Source organism: Protopterus annectens, chromosome 8.part0 (assembly GCF_019279795.1).
Source record: "Protopterus annectens isolate FY-2018-M chromosome 8.part0, PAN1.0, whole genome shotgun sequence".
Lineage (NCBI taxonomy): Eukaryota > Metazoa > Chordata > Ceratodontiformes > Protopteridae > Protopterus > Protopterus annectens.
Genome location: NC_056741.1, coordinates 49,798,312 through 49,818,084, shown reverse-complemented (window position 1 = coordinate 49,818,084; position 19,773 = coordinate 49,798,312). Strand labels below are relative to the sequence as shown.

Genomic DNA, 19,773 nt, shown 5'->3' with positions numbered 1-19,773 from the left:
CTGCATCAGTTGCTATCTCTTCAGAACTGACGTCAGGTCGTCATTAGTATAAAGTAAGGCAGCCAACACCATTACATCAGTCTTTGCTGCCAAGGAGCCCGAAGCAGAAGCAGTTTGCACGAGTGCCGGTCAGCCGCTACTGGTGTTTTGTCTGTTGGGGATCTTTTTTTCTTGCACTAATCGATGTCAGAAAAAGTTAACAATTGTCTTGCCTGTGGAAAGCAAATACCACACCAAGACTTTCTTTCTTACTGCATCACTTTCTTAGGTCCAGACCACGACATCCCCCGCTGTCGCTTTTGTGCCTTGTTCAACGCCAGAACTATACGTAGTAAGGCCCTTACTGTAGCTAGATATTTTCGCTTACAATCCTCGAATTCCGATATGGGTTCGGTAAGCCATCCGACAGCAGATCTTCCGAAAAAACATAAAGATAAAGACAGAGACAGACCGCAGAGGTCCAAACCTACCGACGACGCTTCCATTAAGCTAGTCGTCAGTTCTCCGGTCCTCAGTGAGGCGCTTTCGCAGCCGGTCCTCAGTGAGGCGCTTTCGCAGCACCTGATGCCCACTTCTGTGGATTCGTAGGCTGCTACCGAGACCCTTTCAGAGTCCGTTATGCTGCAAAACTCTTCTTCGACTAAGGATCTTGCAGTGTTCTCTCTCTTGGATGGTCCGGAGCCACTGAGCGGGCACCGGCTTCTAAGGAAGTACTTCGCACTACCGATTTTCAACACAAACCGACTTCTTTCCCGTCTACCATTCTTTCGAAAACTACCGAGTTTCCAAAGCCCAGGGTATGAGCCACACCCAAGAAACCAACCCAATCTCAGGCACCTGCTTCCTTGCCTCAGTCTCAAATGCTTAAAATGACGGAAGACCTTGTCATGCTGATCAGGGGAAGCTAGGCTAGCCCTTCCAAAAGAAAGAGATCTGTCCCCAGTAGTTTTGTCTGAACAGGAGGCTGACACTGATGCATCTGAGTATGAAGACATGCAACCCCTCTCACTTATGAGGATTCTGATATAGAGGACTTCACTCCTTCAACCTCTCCCCCGAGGACTTTTCCTTTAGGGAAACCCTTCATACCTTAAGGGAGCATTTCCAGTGGGAATGGCAGGACTACACTCAGTCTAAACAGAGACTCGGGGAAATTCTTAGATCTTCCACATAACTGAAACCCTGGCCATTCTCCCAGTCCTGGATGTTGTGGAGGATGTTTTCCTGGAGTCCAGTTTGACTCCTGACACCCTCCCTCCTGCACCCAGAAAACCAGACAGGTACTACAGAATCCCTGACTCACACAAATTTATTTTTAAAAATCCTACTGCAAAATTTCAGCAACATACCCTGGAACTCCTCAAACAAAGTGTCTTCCTTTCCTGCTTTTGCAGAATCTAGAGAGTTACAAGAGTTAATGCATTCTGCAAGTCAAGTAACTAAACACACCTTGCACTGTGGGTTTGACGCCCTAGAAGCTTCTTGCAGGGCAACAGTCACCGGTTCTGTTCTTAGAAGGCATGTATGGCTTGAGGAACACCCCTGCCAGACCATGTTAAATTTAAATTGTTGGATGCACTCTTGCACAAAGACAACTTATTTGGCACTAAGGCAGAAGAGGTCTTAAAAAAGATGGAAGAAAAAGCTAAATCTATGCATACAGTTAAGGATTTCTTACACGTCCAGCCACCCAGGTTCAGTAGGCATTGCCCCTCCAAGCACATGTCCTTTCCTGCTCCCACCAGATCAGTTCAGCCCAGACCCCATGGAAGCATACCCCCAGACAGCAGTCACAGGGAATGCAGCGATCAAAACAGTGGACTTCCTCCACTTCAAATACAGGGAGATCTGATGATGTTAATCTTCGTTCATTCCATGCTGATGGGTTATCAGTTCCGTCCTTGGAACCAAGCTGGCCAATATCAAGCTCACGTGAGTCAAAAACTCTTGAGCCTAGGTCCTACCCAGAATGCTGTGCTCCCTGTTACCTCCGATCTCGTTTGCTGCGTTACAGTACAGCCGTGTCAAGCCACTGTCTCTCAGCTAAGTTTTTTTGAAAGTTTATATATTGTTATTACTCTAAATTTTTCTCAAAAGTTTATTCTAATATTTTCCTACCCTATTGCACACTTTAGATTCTCTCCCTTTAGTCTTTTCACTTTATTACCCTCTTTTCTTACCTTGTGGTAATTCATTAGCATCGTGGGTAATCCTTCTTTTTCCCTTTCTACACTTTTGTTGGGTAGCCCTTATTCTTCCTTTTGGTACTGTGCTTCTCCACACCAGTTATGTCGGATAAGAAAAGTAGTGTTGGTTTCAAGCAGTGCAAGGATTGCGGCCGGAAGATAATGCTTTCCGATGGACATGACTTGTGCGTCTACTGTCTTAATGTCTCCCACTTGACTGTGGATCCTCCGTGTGGGATTTGTAAACATTTCTCTACCAGGACTCTCACCGAGAGGAAGAATAAGTTAGGGTCTCCTCAAGTCTCCTTTCTCTGAGGCTATTTCTGGGTCCGAGGGCTCACCCCCTCCTGTTAAACCTCGCAAGAGACTATGTTCTTTGTGTTTCACTGTTGCAGTCATCACATTTGGGTTATCTGCCTGTAGGTAGTCCTCAGTCGGCCCGAATACCAGAGTCTTGGGATTTCTGCGTCAGACGCTGTCGCCTCTTCCATGACGTCAGGGTTATAAAACATGCAGCCGATGCCATATCAGCTTTTCTTGCCGCGCGGGAGCCCAAAGCAGAAGCAGTTCGCAAGTGCCGGTCGACCGCTACCTGAAATTTTCATTTTTCGAGTTTCAAACCTGAAGTCTTCTAAAGCTAAGTACCCCGTTGGGAAACCTTTTTTCTTTCGCTAACCGATGTCAGAAAAAGTTAACAATTGTCTTGCCTGTGGAAAGCGAATACTCTGAGATTTTCATTCTTGCTGCGCCACCTTTTTAGGCCCAGACTACGACGTTCCTCAATGTCGGTTTTGTGCCTTGTTCAATGCCCGAACTATCCGTCGTCTGGCTATCTTTGTCGCTACATTCTTTCACTGTCATTCTCTGTATTCCGAAAAGGCTTCATTAAGCCATCTGACTACCAATCTTCCGAAAAGATGTATGGGTAAAGACAGACCGCATAGGTCCAAAACTGCCGACGACGCTTCCGTTAAGTTAGTCGCCAGTCCGCCGGTACTCGGGCATTTTCGCAGCCCCTGATACCCGCGTCTACAGATTCGCAGGCCTCTATTGAGACCAATTTGGAGTCCGGTATGCCGCGAGATGCTTCGATTATGGAACCTGCGGATGTCTGTACCTTGGATGGGTCTGGAGCCTCTGTGCAGGCACCGGCTTCTGAGGGTGTATTCAGGCCTTCTGATGTTCGTATTAAACTGACAACTTCATTTTTTACTAAAACTACCAAATTTCTCAGGCCCAGAGTTCGCACTACACCTAGGAAACCGATGAACAAAGCGCATTCTCAAGCTCCCATGCCTCAGAAACAAATGCTTAGAATGGCTGAAGTCCTTATTACTTTCATTAGAGGAAGCCAGCCTTCCCCCTCTAAAAAAACAAAGAATTAATTTTCCTTCTGATTCTACAGACCATGAATCCGATGACTCTAACCCCTCTGATTACCAGGACGTACCCTTATCCACCTATGAGGATTCAGATGCAAAGGATTCCATTCCCTCTGCCTCCCCTCCAGAGGATTTTTCTTTCGGTGAAACCTTGCATACCCTAAGAGAGCATTTCCGCTGGGAATGCCAGGACTATCCTCAATCAAAAGAGACTCGGTGAATTTTTAGACTTGCCTCAGCACAGGCCTATAGCTATACCCCCGTCCTGTATTTTGTAGATGATGTCTTAATGGAATCAAGTCTTACCACGATACTTTACCTCCAGCTCCTAGAAAGTCTGACAGGTACTACAGAGTACCTGACTCTCACAAATTTTTCTTAAAAACCCTACTGCAGATCCAGAGACCATTTCCCAGGGACCTAAATGTATTAAGGCTACTACAGCCAAAAACCCTACCCCTTCGGACAGGGATTTTAGGGCTTTAGACAGATTGGGTAAGAAGGTATATACTTGCCATCAGGGCTTTAAATTGCCAGTTTCACATGTTGAAGTACCAGCAGCATATTATGGAACTAATTAAACAAAAAATGTTGTTGATTCCGGATTGTGCAGAAAATAAAGATTTGCAAGAGTTAATGCATTCTGCTAAAAACGTTAGTAAACATACCTTGCAGTGTGGTTTTGATGCCTTAGAAGCATCTTGCAGGTCTGCTGTCACTGGGTCTGTTCTGAGAAGGCATGCTTGGTTGAAGGAACAAGTCTTGCCAGACCATGTCAAAGCAAAATTACTAGATGCTCCATTAAATCAAGAATGTTTGGCACAAAAGCAGAAGTAGTTCTTAGACAGATGGAGGAAAAAGCAAAATCTATGCAAACTGTTAAAGATTTCTTACAGGTACAGCCACCTATTTTCAGTAGGCATTGGCCTTCGAAGAACTGGTCCTTTCCAGTCCCTCCCAGGCCTTCTCAGTCCAAACCCACCCAGGGGCAACAGACCACAAAGACTACAGTCTCAGGGTATGCACAAATCTAAACAATGGAGTCCTCCCACCTCAGAAGCAGGGAGTGGTAAGCCACCCTCTTATGGAAAAAGTTCACAATGACTTCTCCTTCATCCTTCCCAGCCATGCCCAAGTACTTGTACCCCTAGGAGGAAAACTCGCCCTGTATGCAAAAAACTGGGAATACATTACCCAGGATTGTTAGGTCTTAAACGTTGTATCCCAGGGATACAGATTCTACTTCCATCCACTGCCAAACCCAAGTGGATTGCCAGACCTTCCCCCAAACCAGTGGACAGAGGCCCAAAAGCAAGTACTTTCTCTTCTCAGTATCAGGGCTGTTCAACCTGTTCCAACAGAGCAAAGGGGACAGGGTTTCTATTCCAGTTTCTGGTGCCCAGAAAAAAAAACAATTGGCGCCCTATCCTGGATCTGTCAATTCAACACCTTCCTGGTGGTACCAAAGTTCAGAATGCTTACACTCCAACAGCTGCTGCCTGTGCTAGCCAAGGACTCCTGCCTGGTCACCCTAGACTTAAGAGAAGCTTACCTGCATATCCCCATAAGGGAGTCGTGCAGGAAATATCTACGTTTCAGAGCAGGCTCTATGCACTATCAGTTCTCTGCACTTCCCTTTGGCTTATCTGCTGCACCCAGGGTATTCGCAAAGTGCCTGGCTGCAGCCATTGCATACTGCAGGCAGAGAAACATTCAAATTTACCCATACTCGGACGATTGCCTGATTCAAGTGGACAGTCAGGAATTGCTACTTCAGCACTTGACATTTGTAAAGAGACTCCTAACTTCTCTGGGGTATATCATCAATGAAAAAAAAATCACATCTGGTACCCAGCTAAGAAATTGTATTCCTAGGAGCAATCTTGAACACAACTTTCCAGATGGCATTCCTCACTCCAGAAAAGCAGGTTTATTTGACAAATTACTTCAAACTACTGGCCACCCAAACCCAGCTATCTACAAGAAAAATACTGCAAGCCCAATGGTTCCTGGCCTCATGCATCCTCCTAATTCCATATGCAAGACTGCATGTGAGGAAACGTCAGTGGTACTTAAAAAGTCTCTGGTGTCAACATTCTCATGACCTGGAAACAGTGATTCCGATCATTCCTTGCCTAAGGACAGAGTTCTTTTGGTGGGCAGAGGCCTGCTACCACAACAAGGGACTCTCTTTCACTCACACCCCCCCCCCCCCCACCCGCCCAAACCCTGACAACAGACTCATCAGACTATGCATGGGGGGCTCACATGGCAGGTATATGCATTCAAGACAAATGGAGCCCAGGACAAATGTAAATGTACCTGCATATCAATCAAAAAGAAATGTTACCTGTACAGAATGCTCTGACAACCTTCAAATACCTTATCCTTCCAGGACAACTCTTTATAAAGACAGACAACACCACAGTCATGTACATAAACAAGCAGGGGGGAACTCATTCCTACCCACTCTGCAGGTTAGCCGTGGCTCTGTGGAACACAGCCTTGAGCAACCAAGTGCACCTGTAAGCTGAGCTCCTTCCAGGCAAACAAAATTCACTGGCAGACAACTTAAGCAGAAATCTAATGGACCCGCACGAGTGGAAACTGGAACCCAATTTATTCAAGCTTCTAATCCACAGGTGGGGGACACCAGAGGTGGACCTCTTTGCTCCCCCCCCCCAGAACCATCAATTGAGCAAATTTTGCACCAGAACTCCCCACAGCCAAGCATGGAAAGTGGATGCCCTATCCTTTAGATGGGAAAACCTCTTAATCTATGCCTTTCCTCCTCTGCCCCTCCTCTCAAAAGTACTACTCAAGATCAAATAGGACAGGCCAAGGACAATCCTTATTGCACCAGACTGGCCACGCCAGCACTGGTACCCACTCCTACGCAGTCTGACAGCAGTGCCACGCTGGCACCTGCATCAGACCCCCTCTGTTCTGTCCCAGCAGGAGGGCCAGATTTTGCATCCTCAGCTGCAAACCCTGAGCCTAGCAGCCTGGCTTATTCGCTGAATACATCACCAGCAACCCTCAACCCTCAGCAAACAAGTGCTGGATGTCGTCCTTGAAGCCAGGAGGCCTAGTACTAGGAAATCCTATTCAGAAAAGTGGAAAAGATACTGTTCTTGGAGCCAGTCTCAGGGAAAGGACACAGCCGTGCCCACCTTTCCTCAAATCCTAGATTATCTAACAGAGCTGCTCCACAAAGGCCTATCCTTCTCATCCATTAAGATTCATGCCTCTGCCATCTCAGCTCATTACAAAACGGAGCCACCCCTCTTCTCTCGCCCAGTGGCCAAACAGTTCCTGAGGGCAGTTAACAATCTAATACCCACAAGGAGAGCTCCCACTCCTGCCTGGGACCTTAACTTTGTACTAGAGAAGCTCACGCTTCCCCCTTTGAGCCTGCTGCTACAGCAGAGTTAAAATCCCTCTCTTGGAAAACAGCCCTACTTCTAGCCATCACTTCAGCAAGAAGAGTGTCTGAGTTACAGGCCCTTATGGCTGTGGGAACCCTTCAATGTTAAGTTGTCTATTTCGCCTTCATTTTTGCTGGTTGGGTTCGGAGCAACTCTGCCATCTACAAAAGCTCGAGAGCTATTTACTGGCTCAAGGCCTCCCCTTATCCCACAATGCTTGGCACTAGATACCCAGATCTCGTTTGTCGCTTCATCTACGAGGTTGCGCTTTTACTGGCTCAGGTTGTATTAATCCTTCTTTTTGTATTACTAGCTAATATTTACCTTGTATTTTTCTTATATATAGATTGTCTTTCCCTTGTGTAGTTAGACTGTGTATCCCCTAGTTTGTCCCACTAAGGAAACTCGTTTTCAGTTAGAGAGTTTCTACCCTCCCCCCCCCTTGTTTTTCTCTATTAGTGGCTAACCCCACCCTTGTTGTACCTATAGGAGTAGTGTTTTAGCCTTGTAGTATTTGTATATTTTTATTAAGGATGGTTGTTAAGTGTGTGTGATAGTTTTTTGTGGTTATTATTGTTAGCTTAACTAGTGCGGGTGTGTGAGTGTTTCTGTGTGCCTTGTTTAAGCACTAGTTTAATTTTCCCCTTTTTAGTATCCCCGGGCCAGTATGTCCAAGGATACTAAAGTTTCAGGCTTCAAGAAGTGTAACTCGTGCTGTCAGAAGATGTCTCTGACAGACTGTCACACTTCTTGTGTTTATTGCTTGGGTTCCCTACACTTGCAGGACTCCTGCTCAGTCTGTCATGCCTTCAGCCCGAGAGTCCTGCAGGAGCATAGGAACAAGCTTATTTTGAGAGGCTTACTTAAGCCAGAGGGATCCCCGGCGAAGCCTCAGTCGGGGAAATCCTCAAAGCCCGCCAAGCCATTGGCTCTCAGTTCGGAGCTGTCGCCGGGCGGAGCATCTGCCTCCTCTTTGGCTCCGGCTGGAGCTGACATCCCTAGACCTCAGTCGGCTCCGACTTTAGTATCGGAGCCGTCGTTGGGCTGAAAACGTTCTAGGTCCCCTTCCCTAGAATTGGTTCGTTCGGCTCCGAGGTCACTGTTGCTTCAGTCGGAACAAAGCCATAGGTCCCACTCCTCTCAGTCCTCCAGGTTATCTGATCATGACTTGGAGAGGTGGCCAAAATGTTAACTAGCCCTTCTCAACAGACTGTGGCTGTCCCGGTGTCTTCAGCAGTTCCTCCTCCGACTCCCCTTTTGTGTTCGGAGCCGGAGCTGGTTGGGGCTCGAATCTTGGAAATGTCGGAGCCGATACCACATCTTTTGGCTCCTTCATTGGCTCTGATCTCTTCATTGGTTCCTTCCTTGGAGGGATCTCGGCGCCAGGACTCCCTCGTCAGCTCCGTGGGGCGAGTGGCATCGGACCCTTGTCCGACCCCGTTCTCCCTCTTGGGACTTCGGCGCAGGTGAGCTCGTCCCCATCGGCCTCGGAGCCGTCCCTCTCGGTGCAGGGAGGGGTTCACGTCTCTTCGGAGCGGGGACCCTCTGTTCTGCCTGATGGGGGCACCTTTGAGGTCATGAGGAGCGTGCTGACTCCTGAGTCGGCTCCTCAATCGGCCCCTTCGGCTCCTCCCCCCATGGTGCCTGCATCGGTCTCTGTCCACCCTTCTGTCCCCAAGCATGGAGAACAGACGCTCCAGGTCGTCCCATTGGGTGTATCTTCCTCTTCCGAGGCTTCCCCTGATCATTCAGAGGAGCCCCCTCAGAAGAGAAAATGTAGGAGGAAACATGTCTATACCGACTTGGAGGATTCGGAAGGGGCCCCAAGATCCCCCTCTGAGGATCTCTCTTTTTCAGACATCCTAGAGATCCTTAAGCAGAGGGGGAACTGTACTGCCCTTAACCCTTCCGAGGACAAGTCGGTATACCTGGACGTGTTTGGTTCTCGCTCCTCCACCTCCTGGGTGTCTCCACCCTTCAACCCGCTTATGGAAGTAGTGGCTCGAAGGGCATGGTCAGCTCCGGACACAAGTGGAACCAACTCCCCGCAGGCCAACTAAGTTCATTACAGCTTCACCCAACAAACAGTTTTTGACAAAAGGTGTCCCCGGTGATGCCATGGTGGTGGCAGCAGCCACTAAGGAGGAGTTGGCTGACCCTTCGGTGCCTGTCCATCCACCTAATAGAGTCTAGGACAATGGACCGGTACGGGAAGCGGATGTTTTCCTCAGCGACATTTTCCATGCGGTCGCTGAATTATCTGTGCTATTTCACCCGCCTTCAAAGGGATCTTCTCAAGGAACTGGGTAATAGGGATCCATCAGCTGCGGGGGCTCAGGATAAGATTAACTCCCAGCTGGCGACCCTTAACTCTGTCGTCAACTCCTCCATGCGGCTCATTTCTTATGCAGCCGATGGGGCGAGTAGGGCCGCAGGTACAGGCGTGGCTTTGAAAAGACATGCCTGGATGCAGTTATGTAACTTTGCTGACCCCTTTAAGGCGTCCTTCACCAATACCCCCTTCTATGGTTTGGCTCTGTTTGGACCACAGGTGAAGGATACCCTTACCAGGTGTGAGCAGGAAGGCAAGACTCTCTCTGCCGTGGGAGTCCATTTTTCTACTCCTTCTAGACCATACCCTAAGGGTCAGAAGAGTGGAAAAATGTGGCTTCACAAACCCCAGGGAGTCGTGCCTGACACACGTGGTGAGTTTCCCTCCAGGGGCAGAGGAGGGAACAATAATAGACACCGCCTGAGGGGCAGAGGGGGTCCGCAAAATCAGGGTAGCAGAGAATGTTTCTCTGACAAACCCCCGACTGTCCACCTTCGGAGGCAGTCGGGGGAAGATTGTCACTGTACCCAGAAGCCTGGCAACTCCTCACACAAGTCAAATGGGTATGGTCCATGTCCGAGGGTTACAAAATCTCCTTTGTCCACACCCCTGTACAAACAACCAAGTCCCTTCCAGATGTTCCACCAGGTCTAAGGGAACAAGCAGTGCCAGAAATTTCAAAACTGCTAGAAGAAAGGGCCATCCAGCCAGTCCCAGCAGACCAGCAAGGATCTGGAATTTGCTCCAAGTTCTTTTTGGTACCAAAAAAGACAGGGGACTGGAGACCCATTTTGGATCTCAGCAGGTTAAACGAATCTATTCAAAGAACGAAGTTCTGGATGGTCACACTTCAGTCCATTCTACCCTTTTTGGGTCAGGACAGTTGGATGTGCTCCATAGACCTTCAGGATGCGTACTACTATATCAAAATGGACAGGCGCTCCGGCTGGGAGCCAGTCACTATGAATTCAGAGCCCTGCCCTTTGGTCTCACCACAGCCCCCAGAGTGTTCACCAAATGCATGGCAGTGGTTGTGGCTCACCTGAGACGGTGAGGATTCCAGGTGTTTCCATATCTAGACGACTGGCTCCTTACTGCTTCCACCAGGCATCAGCTACTGTGAGCCAGGGGATTATACCATCCTAACTTGTTCCGAGCTAGGTATCTCAATAAATTACGAAAAGTCTGCATTGTCGCCTTCTCAGCCTATAACCTTTATAGGTGCAAGATTAAATACAAAAGAGCTGTCTGCAAAACTTCCTCTAGACAGTGTGTCAGACATTCGCCGACATGTGCAGGTCTTACTACAGTGCAAGAGGATTCAGGCCAGATTTGTACTAAAAACTTTGGGTCTCATGGCAGCAGCAATCATGCTAGTTCCCCTGGCTCGTTTTCACATGCGGATTCTTCAGTGGATGCTCTTTACCCAATGATCCTTTCAACAACTTCCGATGTCTCACAACATAATAATTACTCAATCATGCGAAGACCACCTAGCTTGGTGGATGGTCTCCCGTCTAGTACTCCAGGGCAGACCGTTTGTTGTTCCTCCTGTTGCCACGGTGACCACAGATGTCTCCCTGATCGGGGGGGGGGGCATTTTCAGGGCAGGACTGTCCAGGGCACTTGGCAACCTCTAGAGTACCACCTACACATAAACGTCTTGGAGATGAGAGCAGTGCTTTTAGCGTTGCAAGTTCTTCAAAACTCTCTACCCACCGGGGCTATTGCAATTCAAACAGACAATATGTCTGTAGTGTGGTACATCAACAAGCAGGGCGGAACCAAGTCCTATCCCTTATGTCGAGAAGCACTCGGACTCTGGCAGTGGGCGATCTCTTCTCAACGGTTTCTGATAGCAGCGCACATCCCCGGGAAGTCCAGCGTCATAGCGGACAGGCTAAGCAGAGCTATTCTCATGCCTCACAAGTGGTCTCTCAATCAGTCAGTTGCGGACAAAACTTTCCACAGATGGGGTCAACCTTGCTGCGACCTTTTCGCAACTCCTCTCAGCAGCAAGTGCGATGACATCTTCACTCTCTTCCCCCTTCCCAGGCACTCCCCCAGAGACGCTCTAGTTCACGATTGGCCCCGGGGTCTTCTGTATGCATTCCCACCTTTTCCCTTAATTCCGAAACTAATTCAGAAAGCGACCGCATTGGGATCCAGGATGATTCTCATTGCCCCTTACTGGCCTCGACAAATTTGGTTCCCATTCCTGCATCGTCACCTACTGGAGCAGCCTTGGAATCTGGACCCAGTGCCAGACCTCTTGGTCCATCAGTCGGGCGGGCTGCACCAATCCCTTCAGTGTCTCAACCTCACAGCTTGGTTGCTCCACTTCCAACCTTAGCCAGGCTTCCGCAGACTTCTCAGCCAGTGCGTGAAATCATCCTTTCTTCGCACAAATCTACCACCAGGAAGACTTATGCTAGTAAGTGGAAACGTTTCTCTTTCTGGGCAGAGGCTAGGAATATAGTCCCCTTTACAGCCCCTGTCCATCACGTTCTAGATTTTTTAGCGCAACTTTTTCAAGCTGGTTCCTCGTCTGCCACCATGAGGGTCCAATTAGCTGCTATTGCAAATTTCCACGCTGGCCTGTCAGAAACCAGCATCATGTCCCACAAATTTTGCAAGGACTTTAAGAAAGGGACTATTTTACTTAGGCCCCCGGTCAGAGATCCCCTGCCTCTGTGGGGTTTAAACTTGATATTAGCTTCCTTGATTCTCCCTCCTTTTGAACCTGCGGCTTCCTGTTCCTTAAAATTACTCTCCTGGAAGAGACTCTTTTTAGTAGCCATCACCTCAGCTAGGAGAGTTTCTGAACTTCAAGCCCTCTGTATTCGTCCTCCTTACCTTGTGTTTCACAAGGATAGAGTTTCAGTCAAGGCTAATCCTTCTTTTCTGCCCAAGATACCTTCTGAAACAAACCTGAATCAGGCTATTGATCTACCTGTCTTTTTTCCTAACTATTTGAACAGAGCTGAACAAAAGTTACACCAATTGGATGTTCATAGGCAATTACATTTTTATTTGGACAGGACTAAGCAAACAAGAAAATCAGACCAACTCTTCCCTGTCCTATGCTGAGGGCAAACAGGGCCTGCCAGTTTCTAAAGTAACCTTATCCGGGTGGTTGTCCTCTTATTATTACTTTGATTTATCAGCTGAGACCTAAAGAACTCCCTACTAAACCTAAAGGTCATTCCACCAGAGCGTTAGCTACTTCGGTAGCTTTTCAAGCTAGACTAGCAATGGAATCTATTTGTGCTGCAGCCACATGGGCCACTCCTCATACCTTCATTTCACATAATAAGTTGAGTATGGCCTCTAGGAGTAGAGCTGATTTTGGTTCCACTGTGCTCAAGAGCCTGTTCCGATGAGCCACCCAGGACTAAGATGCTAGGGACGCTGTCCCAACCAGCAAGAATGAAGGCGAGATGGACAACTTAACATTAAGAAGTTATGTACCTACCATAACGTTCCATGTTAGTTGTCTTCTTCTCGCCTTCTTTCTTGCATCCCACCCTCCATCCCCCTAGCCTGGACAGACCGAAGAGAGTCCTTTTTTGAGGCCTTCTTCCTCTGGCTGAGTCTTATCTGGGTTACGTCGTCCTCTGTTTTAGTACTGTAGGTAACCTTGTATTTTGGACAGGTGTCCTTAAAAATTCTTTCTATCGTGTTAGCTCTGCCAAACGAGATCTGGGTATCTAGCGCCAAGCATTGTGGGATAAGGGAGGCCTCGAGCCAGTAAATAGCTCTCGAGCTTTAGTAGATGGCCGAGTCGGAGCCGAGGATTGGCTCCGAACCCATCCAGCAAGAAAGAAGGCGAGAAGAAGACAACTAACATGGAACGTTATGGTAGGTACATAACTTCTTATCTTCCATGCAGACAGAGTTTCCCTCAGGACTAACCCATAATTTATGCCCAAGGTGATATCCAGTGTGGCTTTAAACCAATCCATCCATTTACCTACCTTTTTTCCAAATCCCCAGAATAAAGGGGAAAGGATCCTGCACTCCTTGGACGTGCACAGACATCTTAGGTTCTACCTTGACAGGACTAAACTGTTCAGAAAATTTGACCAGCTGCTAGTCAGCTATAGGGGCAGAGCAGAGGGCAAGGCCATTTCAAAGCAAACCATCTCCAAATGGATAGCACACTGCATCCATTTCTGCTACAAGCACCATGGAATACCTACCCCACAGGGGATCAGAACCCATTCCACTAGGGCTACCTCAACCTCTGCAGCATTTCTCAGGGGAATCCCTACCCGGGACCTCCTGGAAGCTGCAACCTGGAGTTCTGTACACACCTTTACACACCTTCACCAAGCATTACCCACTTACCTATCTTTTCTAAATCCAAAGCTGGACTTGCTACAGCAGTCTTACAAGGTCTGCTAGCCAGCCCTAATGCTTCTTAACTGCCTCCACTCTTCCTCACCTTTGGGAATCTACCCAAGTATGATGACTGCAGCAGTGAAACACGAAGAACATAGTACAGTTGTGTACACTTATTATAAATGTAGATGTTCGAGTGTATTCACTGTTGCAGTCCCAGGATGTTCATCGTGCATACAGCTGCAGTCATAACAGATGGGTTCTCCTGCCGTCAGGCGGGTCCTCGGTCGGCCGAATTCCAAAGTCTAGGTCCGGCGTCGGTTGTCGTCGCTTTCTTTCCTGACGTCAGTGCGACAGGGGTATGTAAGACACAGCCAATGCCATTTTCTTCAGTCTTTTTTGCCGCGCGGTGCCTGAAGCAGAAGCAGTTTGCAAGTGCCGGTCGGCCAGCTCCTTAAATTACGAAAATTTGGAAACCGAAGTCTTCTTTAAAGCTAAGTACCCCATTGGGGAAACTTTTCTTGCCCTCAGACCGATGTCAGACAGAGTTAACAATTGTATTTCTTGTGGGAAGCAAATACCGCATAAGGATTTCCATTCCCTCTGTATACCTTGTTTAGGCCCAGACCACGACGTCTCGGGCTGTCGCTTTTGTGCTACTTTCAATAAACGCACTATTAAGCGTCGGGCGGAGTTCGCCCAGCACTTTTTTGGTAAAGCTTTTGATTATAAAATGTCGGAGACTCCGACTACCGTTTTGTCCAAAAAACGCAAGGACAAAGACCGACACGCGAGGTCCGCGGTCTCCAACGACACCAAGCCAAAACCGGCTACACATGGTCCGGTTCTCAGCGAGGCGCCTACGCAGCCCCTGACTACCGACGACACTTCTCTGGCGGTGTCTTCTGTAACCGAGACCGCAGGTACCTCGGCCCATGCCATGACTACAGCTACCGAAGCCACTGTGAGTGTTGAGCCTCTTAATGTGGACAGGTCCACTTCCACCCATGGTGTCTTCAGACCCTCATCTTCCTTTTCCATTAAGGCCTTTACTAAGTCCAAATCAGCCATGCATCCCAAGAGGCCTGTTGCACAGGGCCCATCTCCAGGTCCCATGCCTAAAAAGCAGATGCTCAAAATGGCTGAGGATTTAATTACTCTTATCAGGGGTTCCCAACCCCCTCCGGACAAGAGACCCAGAGTGGAGGAAGATTCTCCCTCTTCTGACCAGGGCTCCATTATTTCAGAACATTCTGATGAAGAGGAACACTCGTACTCCCCTTTTGAAGATTCTGATGCAGAGCAGTCCATTCCTTCTGTATCTCCCCCAGAGGATTTTTCTTTCGGGGAAACCTTGCATACCTTGAGGGAACACTTCCATTGGGAAGGCCAAGATTTTTCAGATTCCAAGAAAAGACTTTGGGAATTTCTTTTGCTACCTCAGCACAGACCTCTGGCGATACCTCCTGTCTTGGACATACTTGATGTTTACTCGGAGGCTTGCCTTAATCCGGATTCCCTGCCTCCTGCCCCAGTCAAGCCTGATAGGTACTACAGAGTTCCTAACTCACACCGATTTCTTTACAAAAGCCATAATGCTGACCCTGAAACCATTTCTCAAGGCCCCAAGGGAATGAAGGCCTCTACTGCTAAGAATCCATTACCTTCCGAAAGAGAGTCTAGATCCTTAGAAAGGTGGGGAAAGAAGGTATATACCTCGGCCACCCTAGCCATGAGGGCCTTAAATTGGCAGTTCCATATGCTTAAATATCAGCAGTTTCTGTTATCACAATTAAGGAATAAAATGTCACAACCTGAACAACCAGATTTGAAGGAGTTGCAGGATATGATGCATAGTGCAGAACAAGTGAGTAAACACACCTTACAATGTGGCTATGATGCTCTAGAGGCCTCAAGTAGAGCTGCTGTTACAGGATCAGTCATTCGTAGACATGCCTGGCTTAGGGAACAAACCTTGCCTGATCATGTTAAAGCTAAACTACTAGATGCTCCTTTACAAAAGGATGTATTATTTGGTACTAATGCTGAGGAGATACTACGGAAAATGGAAGAAAAAGCTAAATCTATGCAAACTCTCAAAGCTTTTCTACAGGTACAACCACCACATTTTAGCAGAAATTGGCCTTCAAAAAACCTGGTCCTTTCCAGCCATGGACAAGCCCCAAAGAGGTAGATATAGGCGCACAAGGGGCAGAGGACAATCTCAAGGATCATATAGAGGCAGACAATGGCAAACTCCAGCACCAAGAGGTGCCGAAGACGGTGCCCAACAATACAGGAAACAAACCCAATGACTTCCTCCTTTCCATGCCAAGCAAGTCTCAGCTGGCAGCACCCTTGGGAGGAAAGCTGGCATTATTTACAAGAAATTGGTATATTATCACAACAGACAAATGGATCCTGGACATTATAAACAGAGGCTACAGGTTTCATTTTCACACTCTTCCAAAAATGAGAGGCATGCCGAACCTGCCACAGAATCAAAGGGCAGAGGCTCAAATACAAATGTTAAAGCTCATGGACATGAAAGCTATTCAAGAGGTACCTACTCACGAACAAGGTCAAGGTTTTTATTCCAGACTATTCCTGGTACCAAGGAAGGGAACCGATTAGAGACCCATTTTGGACTTATCCATCCTAAACACATTTCTACTCGTACCAAAATTCAAGATGCTCACCTTACAGCAGCAGCTTCCCATGCTGGGCAAGGAGTCTTGGCTGGTAACATTGGACCTCAAGGAGGCATACCTGCATGTCCCAATCAGACAAAGCTGCAGAAGATACCTCAGATTTCTTGCAGGTTCAATCCACTATCAATTCTCTGCATTGCCCTTTGGCTTATCTACTGCACCCAGAGTATTCACAAAATGCCTGGCATCAGTAATTGCCTACTGCAGACTTCAAGGGATACAAATTTACCCTTATTTGGATGATAGCCTGATCCAAGCGGACAGCAAACACATACTTCTGGAACATCTGGCTTATGTAACACGGTTATTGAATTCTCTGGGATACACATTCAACAAAGAGAAATCCAGGCTAACACCATCTCAGAAAATAATTTTCCTGGGTGCCAACTTGGACACAAACACCCAGATGGCCTATCTTACGCCAGAAAAACAGGGGCAACTAACTCAGTACTTCAAAATACTAGCAAATTGTACCAGGCTAACTGCAAGGAAAATCCTCAGGCTCTGGGCTTCATGGCATCTTGCATTCTTCTAATCCCATGTGCAAAGTTGCATATGAGGAAACTTCAATGGTACCTAAAAAATCTATGGTCTCAACACAGCCACAGTTTGGAAACAATGATACCACTAATCCCATGTTTGCAAAAGGAATTTCTATGGTGGGCCCAAGCATGCCAAACAAACACAGGTCTACCATTCTGCAAGCCTCAAGCAAATCAAGTCATCACAACAGACGCCTCAGCCTACGCCTGGGGGGCACACATGACAGACAGGTGCATTCAGGACAAATGGTCCCAAAAGGAAAAGCACCTTCACATCAATCAAAAGGAAATGCTAGCAGTGATAAATGCAATTACAGCTTTCAAGGACCTCCTGCATCCAGGGCAATTATTGATAAGAACAGACAACACCACAGTAATGTGGTACATAAACAAACAAGGAGGAACACATTCATACCTCCTGTGCAGGCTGGCCATGTCACTTTGGAACTTGGCTCTGGAATGGCAAATCGAACTTCAAGCACAGTACCTGCCAGGTTTGGAAAACACGCTGGCAGACAATCTAAGCAGAAATATGACAGACCCGCACGAATGGAAGTTGCATCCTCAAGTGTTTACAAAGATAATCCAAGTGTGGGAAAGGCCAGACATAGATCTCTCTGCCTCCCACAGGAATCATCAATTGACAAGATTCTGCTCAAGGGCATTCCATCCAAAGGCCTGGAGAGTGGACGCCCTTTCTTTCAGTTGGGCAGCACGGACAGTTTACGCTTTCCCACCTTTGCCTCTTCTGCCCAAGGTGCTCTTGAAAGCAAGAGCAGACAGACCGAAGATGATACTGATCGCTCCAGACTGGCCAAGACAACACTGGTACCCACTCCTGAGGAGCCTAACACATTCTCCTCCCTGGACCCTACCTCTAATGCCTCTTCTACTGACTCAGCACAGCTACAAAACTCTTCACAGTCAGCTGAAAACACTCAATCTGGCTGCATGGAAAATTCCTTAACACCACAACAGACCCTACTCTCCAAGGAGGTGCAGGATGTCATTTTGGAGGCCAGAAGGCCATCTACTAGAAAGGCTTACTCCGCAAAATGGAAACGGTTTTGCGCTTGGAATGAGAAAAAAGGCCAGGATCCTAGAAAACTGAATTTACCTCAGATATTACAGTATCTAGCTGAGCTGTTGAACAGTGGACTTTCATTTTCCTCCATCAAAATCCATGCCTCAGCCATTTCTGCAGAATACAACACTGATCCACCCTTATTCTCCCACCCACTCTTAAGACAGTTCCTCAGAGGGGCTAAGAATATAAGACCTCCAAGGAAACAACCAATACCAGCCTGGGATCTTAATTACATTCTAGAAAAATTAACATTGCCTCCCTTTGAACCAGCTGCCTCAACAGATTTGCAATATTTGTCCTGGAAAACAGCTTTCCTTCTGGCCATTACCTCAGCTCGTAGGGTTTCGGAACTACAAGCCCTCATGGCTGTGCAGCCCTTTCTCATCTTCCATCAGGACAGGGTTTCCCTATGAACCAACCTGTCATTTATGCCTAAGGTAGTATCCAGGGTAGCTTTAAATCAGGCCATACACTTACCTACCTTTACCCCAATCCTCAAAACAAAGGGGAAAGGCTGCTACATTCCTTAGACATCCATAGACAGCTACGTTACTATTTGGACAGAACAGAGCCTTTCAGGAAATCAGAACAACTCTTTGTGTCGTATGCTGTAGGAGCTCAAGGGAAGCCAATTTCCAAACAGACAATTTCAAAATGGATAGGCCACTGCATACGGTTATGTTACTCCTTTCATGGTAAATCTGTACCTGCAGGCATCAGATCCCACTCCACAAGGGCCACAGCTACCTCTGCAGCCTTCCTCAGAGGAGTCCCTACCAAAGATATTTTGGAGGCAGCCACTTGGAGTTCTGTGCATACCTTCACTAAACACTATCACCTACCTTTATACTCCAAAACTAGAGCAGGCTTTGCCACTGCTGGTGTTGCAGGGCATTCTGGCTCCTCCCAGTTCCACCTAGTGCCTACCACCCTGTGCGTAGCTTTGGGATTCTACCTATCTGTTATGACTGCAGCTGTATGCACGATGAACATAGTACAGTTTTGTACCTACCATAAATGTAGATGTTCGAGTGCTAATACAGCTGCAGTCCAGGTTTCCCTCCCTCCTTCCCCTCTGGGTACAGACCTAGTGGCTAACTCCTCATCTTACAACTTGATTGGGTTATCCTTCTATGGTGTATTTGCTTGCAACTACTGTTTTTTGATTATATTGCAATGCATGATTATATATTATAGATATATATATATCTATATATATATATATATATTTTTATATATATTACCTTCCTTCTGGGGGCACCTGACATCTGGGGCAAGAAAGACTGAAGAAAATGGCGTCGGCTGTGTCTTGTATACCCCTGTTGCACTGACGTCAGGAAAGAAAGCGACGACAACCGACGCCGGACCTAGACTTTGGAATTCGGCCGACCGATGACCCGCCTGACGGCAGGAGAACCCATCTGTTATGACTGCAGCTGTATTAGCACTCGAACATCTACATTTATGGTAGGTACAAAACTGTACTTTACCCTTCCTGCAGCCCCCTGATTTTTATACTTTCTACATATTCTCTTTTTTGGCCATATCTCATGGCAGTGGTATTTACTTTTTGCTGGAGGTGATCCCATACCATGTAATTTCTTCCTATTTTGTGGACTCCTGACATCTGGGACAAGAAAAACTGATGTAATGGCGTCTGCTACATGTTTATACCGCTGACAGCCTGACGTCATGAAAGAGGCGACAGCATCCGACGCAGAAATCCCAAGACTCTGGTATTCGGGCCAGCTGAGGTCTACC

General features: G+C 47.4%; 1 protein-coding gene across 3 annotated transcripts in view; it reads left to right on the top strand.

Annotated features, from left to right (window-relative positions):
- The window catches only part of ATN1 (atrophin 1), a 1,096,428-nt gene that overhangs the window by 784,027 nt on the left and 292,628 nt on the right, over positions 1 to 19,773 (top strand). The window lies entirely within an intron of this gene.